At 50.1% G+C, this 14692-nt stretch overlaps 1 long non-coding RNA gene across 1 annotated transcript in view; it reads right to left on the minus strand.

Moving 5' to 3' along the window:
• Positions 1 to 2285: 2285 nt before the first annotated feature.
• Positions 2286 to 14692, minus strand: part of LOC107535298 (uncharacterized) — a 48145-nt gene continuing 35738 nt past the window's right edge. The window contains exon 5 of the long non-coding RNA XR_015714025.1: positions 2286 to 2381. This is a non-coding gene — a long non-coding RNA (uncharacterized LOC107535298). The remainder of the gene's footprint in view (positions 2382 to 14692) is intronic.

The raw sequence follows: 14692 nt of genomic DNA on the forward strand, positions 1-14692 counted from the left end.
CACCGTGGTGTGTTTCTCTCTTGCCTCACCCACCGGCCCACTTCCAGATACCTAAGCAGATGCCCCTCTTTTATTCTTGTTTAAAATACCTTATGGTTTCCTTCTCAGGTTTCTGTTCGAGGACAAGTCTAATGCCTTTTCTCAAAAAAAAGGGAGAGAAAAAAACTGCCAGCGCATTACAAATAACATAAAACCACATTTATTTTCTTTTCCACATGGTTATTTACCTCCCAGCCTCACTTCAAAGACCTTGACATTTCCTGGGGACAGGGTGGAGAGAGTGTGTAAATGTGGATTTTCCTCTGGCCCTAGATTCGAGGCAGAGGGGCTGTGAAGAGAACCAGCACCCAGGGCTCTCAGCGTCCTGGCCGCACAGTCCCAGTCTTAAGGATGAGCAAAGACGTGCCTCTGGCGCCACCTGGTGGCAGACAGCTGCTGGCGCCGGCCCTGGCGGCACCCTAAGCGCTTCCCACTCTGCGGAGGGTTCCTCTGTCCTGACAAGGCCTTTATGCACCTGAAACCGAAGGGCAACTGCACCTGCTGACGGGGTGCTTCGCAAGGCTTGGAGGCTCCCCAAGGTCAGCGCCGGGGTGTCCACCCCAGTCATCTGCGCTCCCAAAGACTTCAACGGGGTTTGGATTTTGCTGAGAAGGCGCGGCGATCACTCGGGACCTTGAAGTCACCCAGGGTCCCTGTTTTCTTGATCTCGCACGACTGGCACTGACTTCTCACCCTCCGGCAGGCGAGGGTAGGGTGCACTTTACCAGGACGGTGGGACGAGGGTTGGACATCCCCCCCCCCCCCCAGGACATCCTGGAGGCAGGAGGAGAGGCCGGACAGCTGCGGGAGGAGGCGGGGCCAGAGCCGAAGCCTCTCGGGACCCCACGGGCTCCCGGGGCGGCGCGCAGGGTCGCCTGCCCCACCCCACCCCACCCCACCCCACCCCGGGCTGCGGCTGCCCGACCGCTGGCGCCCGGGGCCCGGAGCACCTGCTGCCCGCGCTTCGGAAGGGCCTTGCTCGCCCGCGCTGGCCGCACTCCGCGCGCGGCTCCGGGCGGCGGTTGCTGCTGTGCTGCTTGGCGCTGCTTTTTCTGCGGGTGAGACGTATTGGTCAGCTCGTGCTGCGCAGACCGTGCGCCTCTGAAACCCAGGTCCAGTGCGGAGGGGGGAGGGATGCTAGAGGATCACAGCGAGCGCCTGGGCCCCGCTGGGCGTCATCCCCTCCGTGCTTGACGGGCCCTCGCATAAGACGTTTTTATGAGATTTGGGGGGAGGTTGCACCTTTATCTTTGTTTCTGGGCAAAATTCCTTCATTAGTCAAGAGAACCTCAGTCTTATTCTGCAGAAACTGTGGGTGCTGGCCACCCTAAGGCCCTAAGCGTGTCCCTGGGGAAGGGGCCTGGGCTGCTGGCCTCGCCGGGCATCGGGGAGACGAGCCAGGGAAGACGGAAGGGGCTGCAGAAGTCGCCCTGGGACCGGCTCAGGCTCTTCCTGGGGACTCATTATCTGGTTTCTCAGAGTTCAAATTGGTCTGAATCTTTAAAAGGCCTGAGATGTAGTGACTTGCTTTAATTTTCCTTTTTCTCTGTTGTTTTGTTTGCTGTTGGTTGTTTCCCACCCTCCCTTTCTCTCCAGTCCCCCTCTTTCCTTCCCTACCTTTTAAATTCCTGCTAAAACTGCTGGAAATTGCTCCCTCTGCAGGGGAACTTAAACTTCTTTCTTAAACTCTATGGTGTGCATACCTCCCTACCTAAGGACCACCAGATTCCTCTCGTTGGGACCAAAAAAAGGAAGACTCGGTATTTCCAATAGCAAACTCTCCATATAGCAAAAGCAGCTTTCCTGTAGCTGCTTCCTTACAGTGAGGTTTGAGAATGCAGGTTAGACACCCCTCAGACCAGAAAGGTTGCCCCCAAATACCATTGTGAGGACAAATAGTCATTGTAGTCTGGAGTGTCCCAGTTCTCACCCTGAAATGTCAGCTCTCCCCACAATAAATGGGTGACATTCCTAACGAATGTGGCTGTTTTAATTAGCTGGTAGCTGGCGGGGAATTTGTTACGTTTGGTAGCTAAATTCTCATTAAACAAAGTTGCTGTTTTAATAGAGATAATACTCCCCACCAACTGTTTAATTCACATAATTGATTCATCCAGCAACTCTTTCCTTTCAGAATCACCTCCACCTTCTTCCCCACCTCATCCTAGCCTCCTCCCCTTCTCCCCTCTAATCTCTCCCAGGCGCCAGAAGTGGGGCCTGGGTTCCTAAGGCACCAGGAAGGGTGGAAGCCACAGGGCTGGAACTTGAGACACAGGACGTTCCTGGCTCCAGGTCATATTTTCACACCTCTCGCCCGGTTATTTTTGTGGCCTCGTGGGCAGCTGTGGGAGGAAGGGAGGAGGAGAGGGGAAGATATAGGTTTGACACAAACAGAAATCTATGATGTTAATTTTTAATTTCCCAATCATCCCCCCACAAACCCACCTCCTAAGAAATCTGTAGCCCAAGTGGGGGTTGTGGGACCATTCACCACCTTGAGGCGGCCATAACTGCTTTGCCCGACCCAGCATCCTGCAATGTCTCTCTCAGTCTATGAACTAACTCCTCCCTGATGTATGGCTGGGTTACCGTGGCATTCGTCTTAAAACAGTCCTTCGGCTCTGCGCTTTATTAATCATTCTGTAGGGGAAGCCGCACTCCGGTTCTCTGTTTGATTTGATTTCATTCATCCTGTCTTTTTGTAAAATAGATGGTTGAGTGCATCTGATAATGTATGGTTTAATTTGGAGCACTATGGGTTTGAATTACCATTTTCATAATGTGCTGTGCATTAATGTGTTACATCATTTATAAAGAGGAATGTGCTGGGTTTCAAACTTTCTCCTGAAAGCCAAAGTCACCTAAAAGAAACAAAGCCAAATCACACCGACCCATCTTCTTACCTCACTGCCAGAGGAACTCCTGCCTCCCCCACCCGGTGAAATCTGCCAAGGCTCATAAAACCCAACATGAGGCTTTTGTGTTCACATAATGCAGGTGGGTGTCAAGGTTTGGGGGGAACTTGCACATGGCTGCCCAGGAGCCATCAATGGCAGTACAAAGCTTCCCCTCATTATTGCATAACAACAGCTTTGCAGCCAGCCCCGTTTGCGTTTGCGGAGACCTCCAGTGGACGGCTCTCCCTCGACCCTAATCCCAGCACTCCCTCCCCAATGGCTGTAATAACACCAGCTGTCTGTTACTCAAACTCTGACTGAGGAGGAAAAAGCACTGATTATCCAAATACAGTCATTAAAGGGGAAATGTGTTTTTAGGACTGTCAGAGTGATTAATGAGGGCTAGCCGTCTTTGCAAATGCACTTGTTTAGTCTAACTGGCAGCTTCTATTTTCCTATTGATTTATTGCAGCCGTTGCCGGGCCTTGGTGTGTGCGAAGTCAGGGCACTTCACAACTGCGCCCTGTTTAAACAGGAAAAGCATGCACCATTTTGTCCGGGAGGGAGGGAGCAGCCCAAAGTCTCTCCCTTCAGTTCAATCTCCAGGGGCCCAGACCAACAAAGAAGACATTAAAAACCTGCAGCCCAGAGAGGGAAGGAAACGGCTTCCCCTGGGTTGTCCCCAGTCACTCAGTTCCAAGGTCAGCGGGGACGCACCATGGCGCCTGGACAAAACCTGCCCTATTGTAACACTCAGCATGCCCACATTTTCTCCTCCAGTCCCCCAAACCACCTGTCAACCACCGAGTCCAAGTACAGGAAAGGCACCCAGCAGAGGGGGCGGCGGGGGAGGGGACTGATGGGGCAAAAGCAGAAAACCGAAGCAACCCCATGGTCCCGGGGTGGGAACAAGGTCAGGGGCTTTGCAGGAAGTTGATTGAGCCCAATGGGTGATTTCAACTCTTAAAAAGAGGTGGGGGGACCACAAGAGTGGTAGCTACTTTCCACTTGTACGGTTTATGTTTTGACAAATGATGTATCTAATGACCAAAATAGAGAAATGGCAGCTTGGAAATAGAGCCCTAGTATTTGGGATTACAGTCCAGGCGGTCAATCATCCAAGCAAACATAATGCACAGAATTCCTATGGCATGCCCGGCACAATGCTGGATGCCCTGAGACCGAAGAGAACTCAGACAGGATTCCTGCCCATTTTTCTTGGGGAAGACGAGACATACCCATGAGACAGGAAGCTAGATGGCCTTATATATAACTGCATTTATGCTGATCTATTAAAGTGCTAAATCCTTCTGTGCAGACCATGGAGAATAGGACAGGGTATAATAAGGTGCTAATTGTGCAGATCAGATGGTCGAGCTGCAGGAGCTGGAGGGGGAGGAGGGTGCCTACTGGGGCAGATGCTGGGGACCTTCCCATGGGAGCTCCAATCTGCTGGGAGGCTCCCCAGTTCCTCCTAAGCTGGAAAGATGGATGAGGCCTTCATTCCACAGTGGTGAGAGGGCTGGAACTTCGAGCCCCTGAGCCCGTAATTTCCATTTCTAAAGCAGATCAAGGAACAGGCTTCACTAATGTTGTAAACAACACATCTGAATTTTCTTCCACCCGCCCTCTCCAGACAGCTGCACCTTCCACTGAGCGTTCCAGGCATGGAAATAGTTTGTGTGTCTTCCTAAATGAAGTGCCTCTCCAAGTTCTCCCAGGGTGGTGGCGAATCACCAGCATTATTAACACTTCCTAAAACAGGAAAAGCTGTCAGTGAATTTGGATCACAGATGAACTGGGAAAGCTCTCTTAAGAAAAAAGGACTTGAACCTGCTGGCTGAGAAAAAATTAAGTGTCCATAGTTTATAAATTTCAAAATGGAAACAATAGTTATAAGTTCACTTTGGTGAACTTTAGGGCTGTCCCAGAAAGTTCAGCAAGTCAGGTCATTGTACATATAGTAGAGAAAGCATTGAAATGGGAGTCAGGAAACCTGGATTTCGGCTTTTCTGAAACTTGATTGCTGTGTGACCCTGAGCAAGTCACTTAATCTCTCTGAGTCTCTTTCCCATTTCTGAAATGAAGTCTTTGGGCCCGATAGTCTTTAAGTCCTTTCTAACTGTAATATTCTATAAGTTTATAAAATGTTTAAAGAGTGAAGCATTATGGGGGTCAGACTTGTTCAGAATGCCCGGTCACTGGCCCCCGGTCATATATTATCTAAAGTTCCTATCAGGACAGCAATGTGGAAGATCCAGAAAAAGAAACCTCACAACTTCCCCTAAATCATGGAGAGCGAGGGAGGACATACAAGAAGAATGTGTACTGTGGACTTTTCACCCAGAGGACTGTCTTCAACAAAAGGAATTATTAACATAGTTTTAATTTGATGAAATGCTGAATATAGGGCGATTTCAGTATTTCAAAGACTGTGTGGGTGCTGAAGTGGGTCAAACATTATTATTAAAAATATTGTTGAGATTCCTGTGAGGTTAACCCAAGGTCTTCAAAAAGAGTCACATTTTTCATAGCCTACAGCCAATTGCTTTTGGAAAATGGGACTGGCGAGGGGAGAAATGAAACGCAGATAAAAATCAAACCACAGTGGGGGGACCTCTGCTCTGAGTGGCCAGTGAGTATCTCCGCAGCTCTTTGGAACATAAAATAAAATGATCCTTCTGGAGTTTAAATGAGCACCAGATTTTAGAATGGAAACAGTAATTGGGAAAATGTCATTGCGGGTTTCCCCATGTCCTGTTTGCTCTCCTGGGTGTACATGTGATGTCAGTTGTATTCGGGTTTGTACACAGTCCATAAGGAAATAGTATGACCGTGTTCTTACTTTTTCAACTTCAAATACATGTGCCACCAAACAAATTGTACAGAAATGGGCCACCTAAGGCAGCTCAAAAAGCATAATTTTTTGTGTGCCATGGCACAGTTAAATATAATATATGCTGGGTATTTTATACTCACAAAAAACTTCCAGCTCCCTTTAATGAGCAAACTAAAATTTGGAGAGGTTAAGTAAATTGCCCAAGATCTCACAGTTAAAGAGCTGAGGAGCCAGGATTCTAACCCAGTTCTGACTATAAAACCCTTTGCACTAAGCCAAGTAGCTTCAGACTTTGTAGTAAGGTGGGTCTAGATGCTACAGATGGACAGAATTTGGGAACCTGTCCCATCAATACATTTTGGCCAAAGTGCCTGCATGTGCTGGGACCATGCTAGACATAATGCAACTCAAACAACATTGGCCCTGCCCTTCCCTTTCAAGAGCTGAGATGCTACTCAGTGCAATGAGTTTGGCTCATTCAGTAAATTTTACAGAGTACCCACTACCTACTAGGTATTACGGTCTTCTCTGGCGATTTAAAAAATGAGATACTGACTTTGCCTAAACAAGCTTACAGCCTAGTCGGGAGGCAGATGTGTAAGCTAATTAAGATATGATGGATGAAGAGCTCTAGTAATGCTGTTGTGATAGTATAGGCTGGATTATGCTATGTAACAAATTACCCCCAAAATCTGAGGAGCTTAACACAACAAAGGCTTATCTTACACTTACACTACATCTCCACTGTGGATTGATAGGCATCTCTGTATCACAGGGTTTGACCAGTAATAGAGAAAGGCACTTATCTCCAGGCATTGTGCAACTGTGGTGGCTAGCTAAGCAAGTGGAAGTCTGTAGGGCAGGCAGGCAGGAAGGGAATATCACAGCAAGCTGAAACTTTACTGGCATGAGCATTTGGAGGTCCTGAGCTCAGGGAGGCCTAAGCCCTCTTTTAAGGGGCTTTCCTGATTAGATCAGGCCCACCCCAGACAATCTCCCTTTTGATCCACACATTTGCGAAATTCAATCACATTTGCAAAATTCTGTCACAGAAGCACCTAAGTCAGTATTTGATTAAGTAAACTGAGGACTATAGTTAAGTCTAACAACGACGACACATCAGAAAGCATCAGTGTTGAATATAATTAATCAGGCCCACTGACTGAAGAGAAATACCCTCAGTGGTCACAGCAAGGGGAGAGCTGGAGGGTCTTGCATGAATAATTACATGTTTCAGGTCAAAAATGGCATATGTCACCTCTCATAATTCTCAGGCCAGAACTGGTCACATGGCCCCTCCTAACTGCAAGAGTAGGACATTGACCCTCCCTCATGCCCAGAAGGAGAGGAGAGCTGGAGGGGTCTACCACAGGTATTACTGTTGGTGCTCTGACCAGCTTTCATCTTTCCCTCCCCGTGTTGATTGAACACAGGGGGAAAGTGGCTTTGTGATGAAAGGATGGCATGTAGGGACTGCCAAGGGTCACACGGTGTAAGGGAGAAGCCAGATAAGAGCTCACCTCTCCCTCACTCCAGTTCACCTCCACCCTGCTTTCTCAGGCCTTCCCAAACAGCTCCTTCCAAACCCACTGAGCCCTGTTTACCTGGAGAAAGTTTACATTTGAAATCATAGGAACCAGGTGCCTCCAGGAACAGAATGCTCTAGCCAGACAAGGCTGGCCTCTCTACGGTTAGGACAGACCTCTCTGGGCTATGAGACCCTGAAGTCCAAAGAGATATAGGACTTCTGCATACCTTGTGGTCCTGAGATGTCCACCAGGTGGCTTGCAAAGTACCACCTCTTTGAGTATTAAGGCAGCATATCAACAGCCCCTCCTTACAAGAAGGGCAGGAACCTTCAATGGATTGGACTCTAGCAATATGTTCAACTGTGAAACTTACAAAAAGCTAAGGATTGATTCAAAGTGATAATGACCAATGGTCACTGCCAAACAAGCGCCATCAACACTATGTGCCATCAGTTGAAATGAAAAAGGCCTGGGCAATGGGGACTAGACACGGCCTTTTTTCTTCTAATATTTATTGAGTGCTTGCTGTGTGCCAGGCACTGTGCTGAGCACTTTCCACATAAGATTCATTCAATCCTGGCAGCAAGTTTCTACGGTGAGTCTGTTATTGAACACATTTCAAGATCACAAAGCAGTAAGCAGTAGAGGCAAGATCCCTACCAAGTCCAGCTGATTCCAAAACCCATACTCCTGCCACCAGAGCCACCACCTAGTGTCACACAGGTGATGCCGCACATGAGGGCATCTGGCCAAGGAAGCAAGTGAGGGCTCCACGGCCACCCATGGCCCCTGGCCTGGGCTGCCTCATCCTGGAAGAGGGCCTTTCTCTAAATCTCCCAAAGGCTCCAGAAGGGTGGGGGCAAGGTAGGCGGAGCCTTGTAAATATCTCTGACCCTTTCCTCTAAAGACCATAGGTCAGGAAGGAACCTTAAGTCTTCTGACCCAAGTTTCACCTCCTGATGGTCACAGCTGAGCCTTGAGTGCACATGTACTTGTAGGAATATTTCTCTAGAACCTACTATGTGTGCTAATGCTATCAGAGGATAGATCCCTAAGACATGACCTTCACATCAACCTGCTTACAATCTCATAGGGAAAAGAGTTCAAACACATATTAATAATGTGAAGTAAAGGATATTAACAAATGAAGGGGACCTATAAAAAGTGTTCAGAGCACACTGGGAGCTAGGAGGATTCATTTGTTCACTTAGCCCCACGGGAAGAAGAAGAGGTCTTCGAGGCTGGTGGTGCAGCCTGATCAAAGCCCAAAGCCAAGCTGTGCAAGGTGTGTTGGGGGGCATCCCTCCAGCTCATGCCAACCAGCTGCCCTCTGCAGGAAGCTCAGAGGCAACTGCAAGTACAGCTTAAGGGGTCAGTGCTGCAGGACTCTCAGCACAGGCGCAGCCACCCAGCAGCCTAGTCAGAGGAGGAAGACAGCCTCAGCCCAGACAGCGCAGGTGAGCACAGTGGAGGGGCTGCAGCAAGAGGGAAGGCAGGCTCTTTGCAAAATTCAGGGCAAGGCTGCCCGGCCGGCGTGGCTCAGCGGTTGGGCATCGACCTGGGATCCAGGAGATGGCTGTTCCATTCCTAGTCAGGACACATGCCTGGGTTGTGGGCTCCATCCCCAGTTGGGGGGCGTGCGAGAGGCAGCTGATCAATGATGGCTCTCTCACTGTTGATGTTTCTGTCTCTCTCTCTCTCCCTCTCCCTTCCTCTCTCTGAAATCAATAAAGATATTTAAAAAAAAAAAATTCAGCGCCGGGTTTGGAATTGTAACATGCATCACACTTGCTGGCCCAGCTCTCCTGGTCATAGCCACCCACCCTGGGCTCTCCAGCTCCCAGGGTCCACCTTCCTGGCTCCAGTTACAGCTTCAAGGCCCAGAGCACAGCCAAGGGCTCAGAAGCCTCCTGAGGGCTACAGTGACAAATGGGGCCTTCACACCCATCTCATCTTGATGCTCACCTGCCTCCAGTGACCCCGCTCCCTCTCTGGGAGTGTTGGAAGAGGAAATGCCCTTAGAGAGCATCCTTCTTTGCACCCCTTGCTCCTAACCATCACCCTCCCCTCTGGCCCTCCCCCAGTGCCATTCCTCCCCCCAACACTCACACACACACACACATTCGATCCCTCTCACCCTCACCTCCCTTCCCTCCCCCACCCCTTCCCCTCCATTTGTTTCAATGAACAGCCCCTTTTATCTATTCTGTAGGTACAAATGAAGCTGTCAAATTTGATCAGACGCTTGATATGACAGGCTGTGGGAGTCAGGACCCCTTGAACAGAGTGGGCCTTGTCTGTCACAGCCTGCCTGACACTTCCCATAATGCCCAGACTGATGAGATTCTGAGTAGGGCCCAGCACATTTTCAACTCTATTTTGGGTGAAAACCCTTCTTGAAAGATCTTGAAAGGAGCTGGCAGTTCAGCTGCCCGGATGATTAATGAGGGTTGGCTCCGCTGGATGGATTTCTCCTGGTGCCAACAGCCGTCCTCCCAACAGGCTAGAACGTGTTGCCGTCGACTTCCCCCAGCACTTCCCCCTCACAGCAACACCCCAAAAAAACCTTTCCCACCAACCCACGGACCTTCCCCCCGCCACCCCTCACCTCTGCTCACAGCCACCTCTATCCGAGCATCGCTCCCATTCCTCTCTGGTTTTCTGACTCAGGAGCAGCCCAGCATATGGAAACCGTTAACTGTCCCAGCTGAGTGAGGCCTGGCTGGAGTGAGCAGGGCCTGCGGGTTTGAGGGGTGCAGAGGGCGGGCTGAAAGGGGACTGAAGAGGAGAGGGACCCAAGCTCTCCTTAATGCCATGCCACACACACCCGTGGTCAGGGATGGGCCGATTCGCTTTTTCTCCATGGGTCTCAGGAGCTTGGAGGCAGAAACTAGGGGGTGTCTAAAGCCCCAAAGAGATAAAGCATCAACGTCCTTGTTTTTCTCTTATCTCCCAGTGTACCTCAGAGGGGTCACTATTGATGTTTGGAGCAAGACAGTTGTTTACTGGGCAGGACCCTTCTATGCAGGGCAGAAGGTTTAGCATCCTTGATCTCAAGACACTGCTTATTTGGTAGCACCCCACCCCCTTCAATATGGAGACAACCAAAAATGTCCCCTCCAATCCCAAATATGCATGGGATGGTATTAGGCCTGACAAAGGGTCTCCTCCCTCCCTCATGCCCTAAGGGTCTTGCCCACTTCTCTGCTTCCTTCCGCTCTCACACCCCTCAAGCCCACTCAGAGGGGAAGAACCTTGAATGAAGAGAGAGGAGGACATTAGGGTGTTGCCCTACCCACCCCCAGTACTAACTTTTCTCCTCTGCTGCTTGCCTCAAACCAACCCTGCTCTAAGTTCTGTATTCTTCCCTTTCTCTTCTGCTTTCCTGTTTTTCCCAACAGATTATGGCTTCTCCATGCTTTGGGGGAAAGAATGGCACCCAAAATTCTTTGGGTTTTACATTCTCAGAATCCTTCAGGAACAAGTGAGTGAAGGGAAGGTGGGGTTAGGAGTGTGCGTTTCTTTTTGGAACATCCATAGATTCCTTTTTCAAGCCAGTCTCCAAGGGCTGGAGACTATCAGAGGAGGTGGGTGGCTCCCTGTGACTAGGGCCATCATCCAGGATCTCTTGTGGAGCAGGCGAAACACATTCCATGGGCCAGGCCATGAGGACAGTTCCCAAGAACACCAACCCACTCCCCATTTTCTTCTCTCCCTTTCCTTCTGAAAGAGAGAGAGAAAAAAAGTCCCAGAGCTTACTTACCCCCAGGCCGCTGGATAAATGCCCAACCAGCTCTGACATCATCCTGCTCCCAGATGGACCCAGACCATGAATGCATTCATTCAGCACCATCTACTGGGTTTCTACCACATGCCAGGCACAGGGTTAGACTCTGGGCATACAATAGTGAGTAAAAAGACACTCTTTTCCTGCCTTCATGGAGCTTCCAGACTAACAAGGAGCGGAAAAAACTAAACAAATCAATGTATAATTATAAATTGTGATAATAGCAGCACAGGAAAAGCAGAGTGCATACAGAAAGGGTGGAACGAGGAACCCTCATTTAGAACCAGGGTCAAGGAGAGCCTTTTCGGGAACATGACCTTGGTGCTGAGACCTTCAGTGGTTGGCCAGGTGAAGAGGGAAGAGTGTCTCAGGCAGGGGACATCTACCCCTGAACATCAGCCTGATCTCCTATCACGGAAGTGCTTTCCTTTGTAGCTGTGCCTACGGGAAGGACAAAAACTCAGTAGCTCAGCCTGTCTGGGAAGAACCAGAAGAAGGAAGGGCTAGAAGGAGAAGGGGAGCCAAGGGGTGCGGAGTGAGAGCCCTGGCTGCCCAGTCATCCTTCAGTCTGGGGCACCAACAACTGCCTTGGCAAGGCAGGACCTTGGAGCAGCGCAAGCCAGAGGAAGATCAGAAGTGATGTGGCTGACGCGCTTCTCTCCAGAGGGCTGCAGGGAGGCCTGGGGCAGAGCTTTGAGGTCTTCTAGCTCCTGAGCTGTGGCATGGAGCTGCTGATGGAGACAGAAATTAAACTAATGATCACGCAAGTCAATATATAATTACAAGGCCCTTCCCTAGAGTGTGAAGCTTGGGGGAAACTGGGCTTTCTCTCTTGCAGAAAGGTAATTTTTGAATGGAAAATGGAAGGGTATGTTTCTTACTCTTGGAAACCCATTGGCTGCCCATTGTCTAATCACGTTCAAACCTTTAAACTAGCATTCAAGTCACCCACAAAATGGCCCCATATCCCTTCCCACCCTGCCCTGCCAGAACCCTAACAGGAGCAAGCACAACTCACTATTTCCCAGACATCAAGCACCTGCTTCGAGTTGTTCCTTCTTCCTAAAAGGCCTGTCTACTCGCAAGTCCCCTGGTCTCATGTTCACCCCAACCAGTCATAGGTCCCCTGTTCTGAGTCCCTTGAGCCCCTTATAGTCCTTCTCTATGTGAGGATCCCTCATTGCACCCCCTGCCCCGTGGACCATAACTTCCTTGAAGACAAGAAGGGTGTTTTATTAGTCTTTGTGTCCCGCTGAGCCTAGGACAGTGCCAGACACATGGCGGACAATTAATAAATGCTTGCTGAATTCTGTTTAACCAGAAAACAGCTAAAAGGTTTAAACATTTGTCAACATCTTTGAACTGAAGTCATTCGTTGGGTGAGAGAAAAACACCCTGGGGATACAACTCAAAGGAGGGACAAAGCCATAGCCATCAAGAAAGAGAAAACGTAAACCCCACCAATGGCCCAGTGACCAGAAGCCTATCCTCTGTCAGTCTCCCCATGCACAGAACTGGGCAGGTGGTCCGGAGGGCAAGGCAGCCACTCTGGGACCGCTAGCTAGAGTGGCAAACCCTAGAGGCAGGCAGAGGAGACCCACTGGGGACGGGCAGTCAGTGACCTTCTTCCTCTACCAACCCACCATGGTGGCTGAAATTCCCCCAACTCATTCCTTGGAGTTAAAGAACAAAGTCCTAAAAAAAATCATGAAAATGCGCTTGTCAAAGGGGTAGAGGGAGAAGACAACCCTGTTGCTACATCAGTGCTCACCAAACCTGTTCGGGAACAAACAGCACCAGGTAGACAGAGAGCAGGGTCAGCAGGGAATGAGACTTGAGACCAGTGAGGGGTGGGAAGGAGCCAGGTCAGGAAAGTCCTGGAACATGGACATTTTCCCAGGAAAGGCAGCTCTGGGGTTAGTGCCCCCAGGGAGAAGCTGGCAGCCGGGCAGCACACACACTGGGAATGTGGAGAAAGGGGACTTCCGTTCAAAGAGCGGCTGGCCACAGTGCGGATTCTCCAGTTAACCCTCAACTTGCCCACCGGAAGCCACCACTTTGACCTGCGCCACTGCTATATCCACAGTGTCCAGTCTACGTCTGGTGCGCAACAGGCACTCAGGAGTCATTTCTTCATCAAATGAATGAATAGGCTGTAGAAAGGAGATGAGAATGGACCCAAAGAGAAACTTGGCCTCCCTCTCCATTCTGCAAAGGGACCTAGAAGACCTGCAGAAATTCAGGCTCACGTTGCTGGAAGCCATCCCTGAAATTAGTCCAGTCCCCCCAGCTAGCAGACAGAGGTCCTCACCTGAGCAGCTCAGGGAGAACACACTTTACAAACTTACCCCACTAGCTCTTGGAACAGAACAGAGCTCCCTGCTGTCTTTCACGATTTCTTCTGGGAGAAAAGAATTTTCCTGGCCATTGGGCCAGAATATAAAAACAAGGCCACATAAAGCAGGCCTGAGACGGAGAGCGCAGGCCAAAAACAATACGCTCCTCTCTCCCCTGTTTTTTTAGAACCTCAACATCTTTTCCCAGTGAGGAGAAGGAGGAGGAGGAGAGGGGACCAAAGCCTAATGACCCTCTGCCCCCTCGCCAGGACAGGGGCCCTCCAGGCAGGGAGTCAAAGAAAACTTTTCCTAGACTGATTACCGAGAGGGTAACTAGGTACACAGAGCACATGTGAGCAGGCTCCTCGTTTCCAATTCAGGACTGTCAGATGGTGATTAATGACTAACAGCCACAGAGCAGCCTTGATTGCCAAGTGCCGTATTGTTAATGCTGACATTTAATGAGGCCGGACACAACTCCAGCACAATTCCACACCATCATCTGCAAATAGCGCTCGACAGACTTAATTGGTTAAGTATTTGTGTGTGTGTGTGTGTGTGTGTGTGTGTGTGTGTGTGTGTGTGTGTGTGTCTGGGGGGGTATAAAAGGCAAGAGAAAGGGGTGAGAAGTCTGTGTGTGAATTTGCCCCATGTGGACATCTATATTTTAATATGTGCAACTGTCCTATGGCACGAGTCAGGTGGAACGGGTCCACATGACCGTGTCCGCAAACCCGCACTATTTCCTCAGTCCCCCACAGAAAAGTCTCTGGTAGGTGAAACCTCAGACTGCACCCTTCCCACCCTGCCACTCCACCTGACCCCTGCTGTGGTCTCCCCAGCATCACGATCATCGCCATCGCCATCGCCATCACCGCTGTCTCTCAGGGCCAGCCAGGGCTGGCATGTTTGTGAAGTTGCACCACAGGCAAGAGAGTTGAAAGGAGAAGTTGTCTAGAAGTGGGCCTGGATCCCGGGCTCCTGAGAAGCCACTTTTTCACTGGACTCAGATCAATGGTCCCTTGGCCCGCCTGACTGGGAGGGTTCCTCCTTTGCCAAGAGAGAACTCTACCCACCCCCCCTCCACCCCCATTCCGGAACTCAACATTCTCTTAGGAGAGGAACGGAATCCATCTCATTGTTCTAGAAATAGAGCTCCAGGCAATAGGGACAGGGAGACTGGTCCAGCAAGGACTCTCTGGGCCAACTGTTCAAGGTGACAAAGGGCACAGGAAAGATATTGGCTCCAGAAGGGCAGATCATTT

The sequence above is a fragment of the Miniopterus natalensis genome, chromosome 2, assembly GCF_054644295.1.
Source record: "Miniopterus natalensis isolate mMinNat1 chromosome 2, mMinNat1.hap1, whole genome shotgun sequence".
Classification (NCBI taxonomy): domain Eukaryota; kingdom Metazoa; phylum Chordata; class Mammalia; order Chiroptera; family Miniopteridae; genus Miniopterus; species Miniopterus natalensis.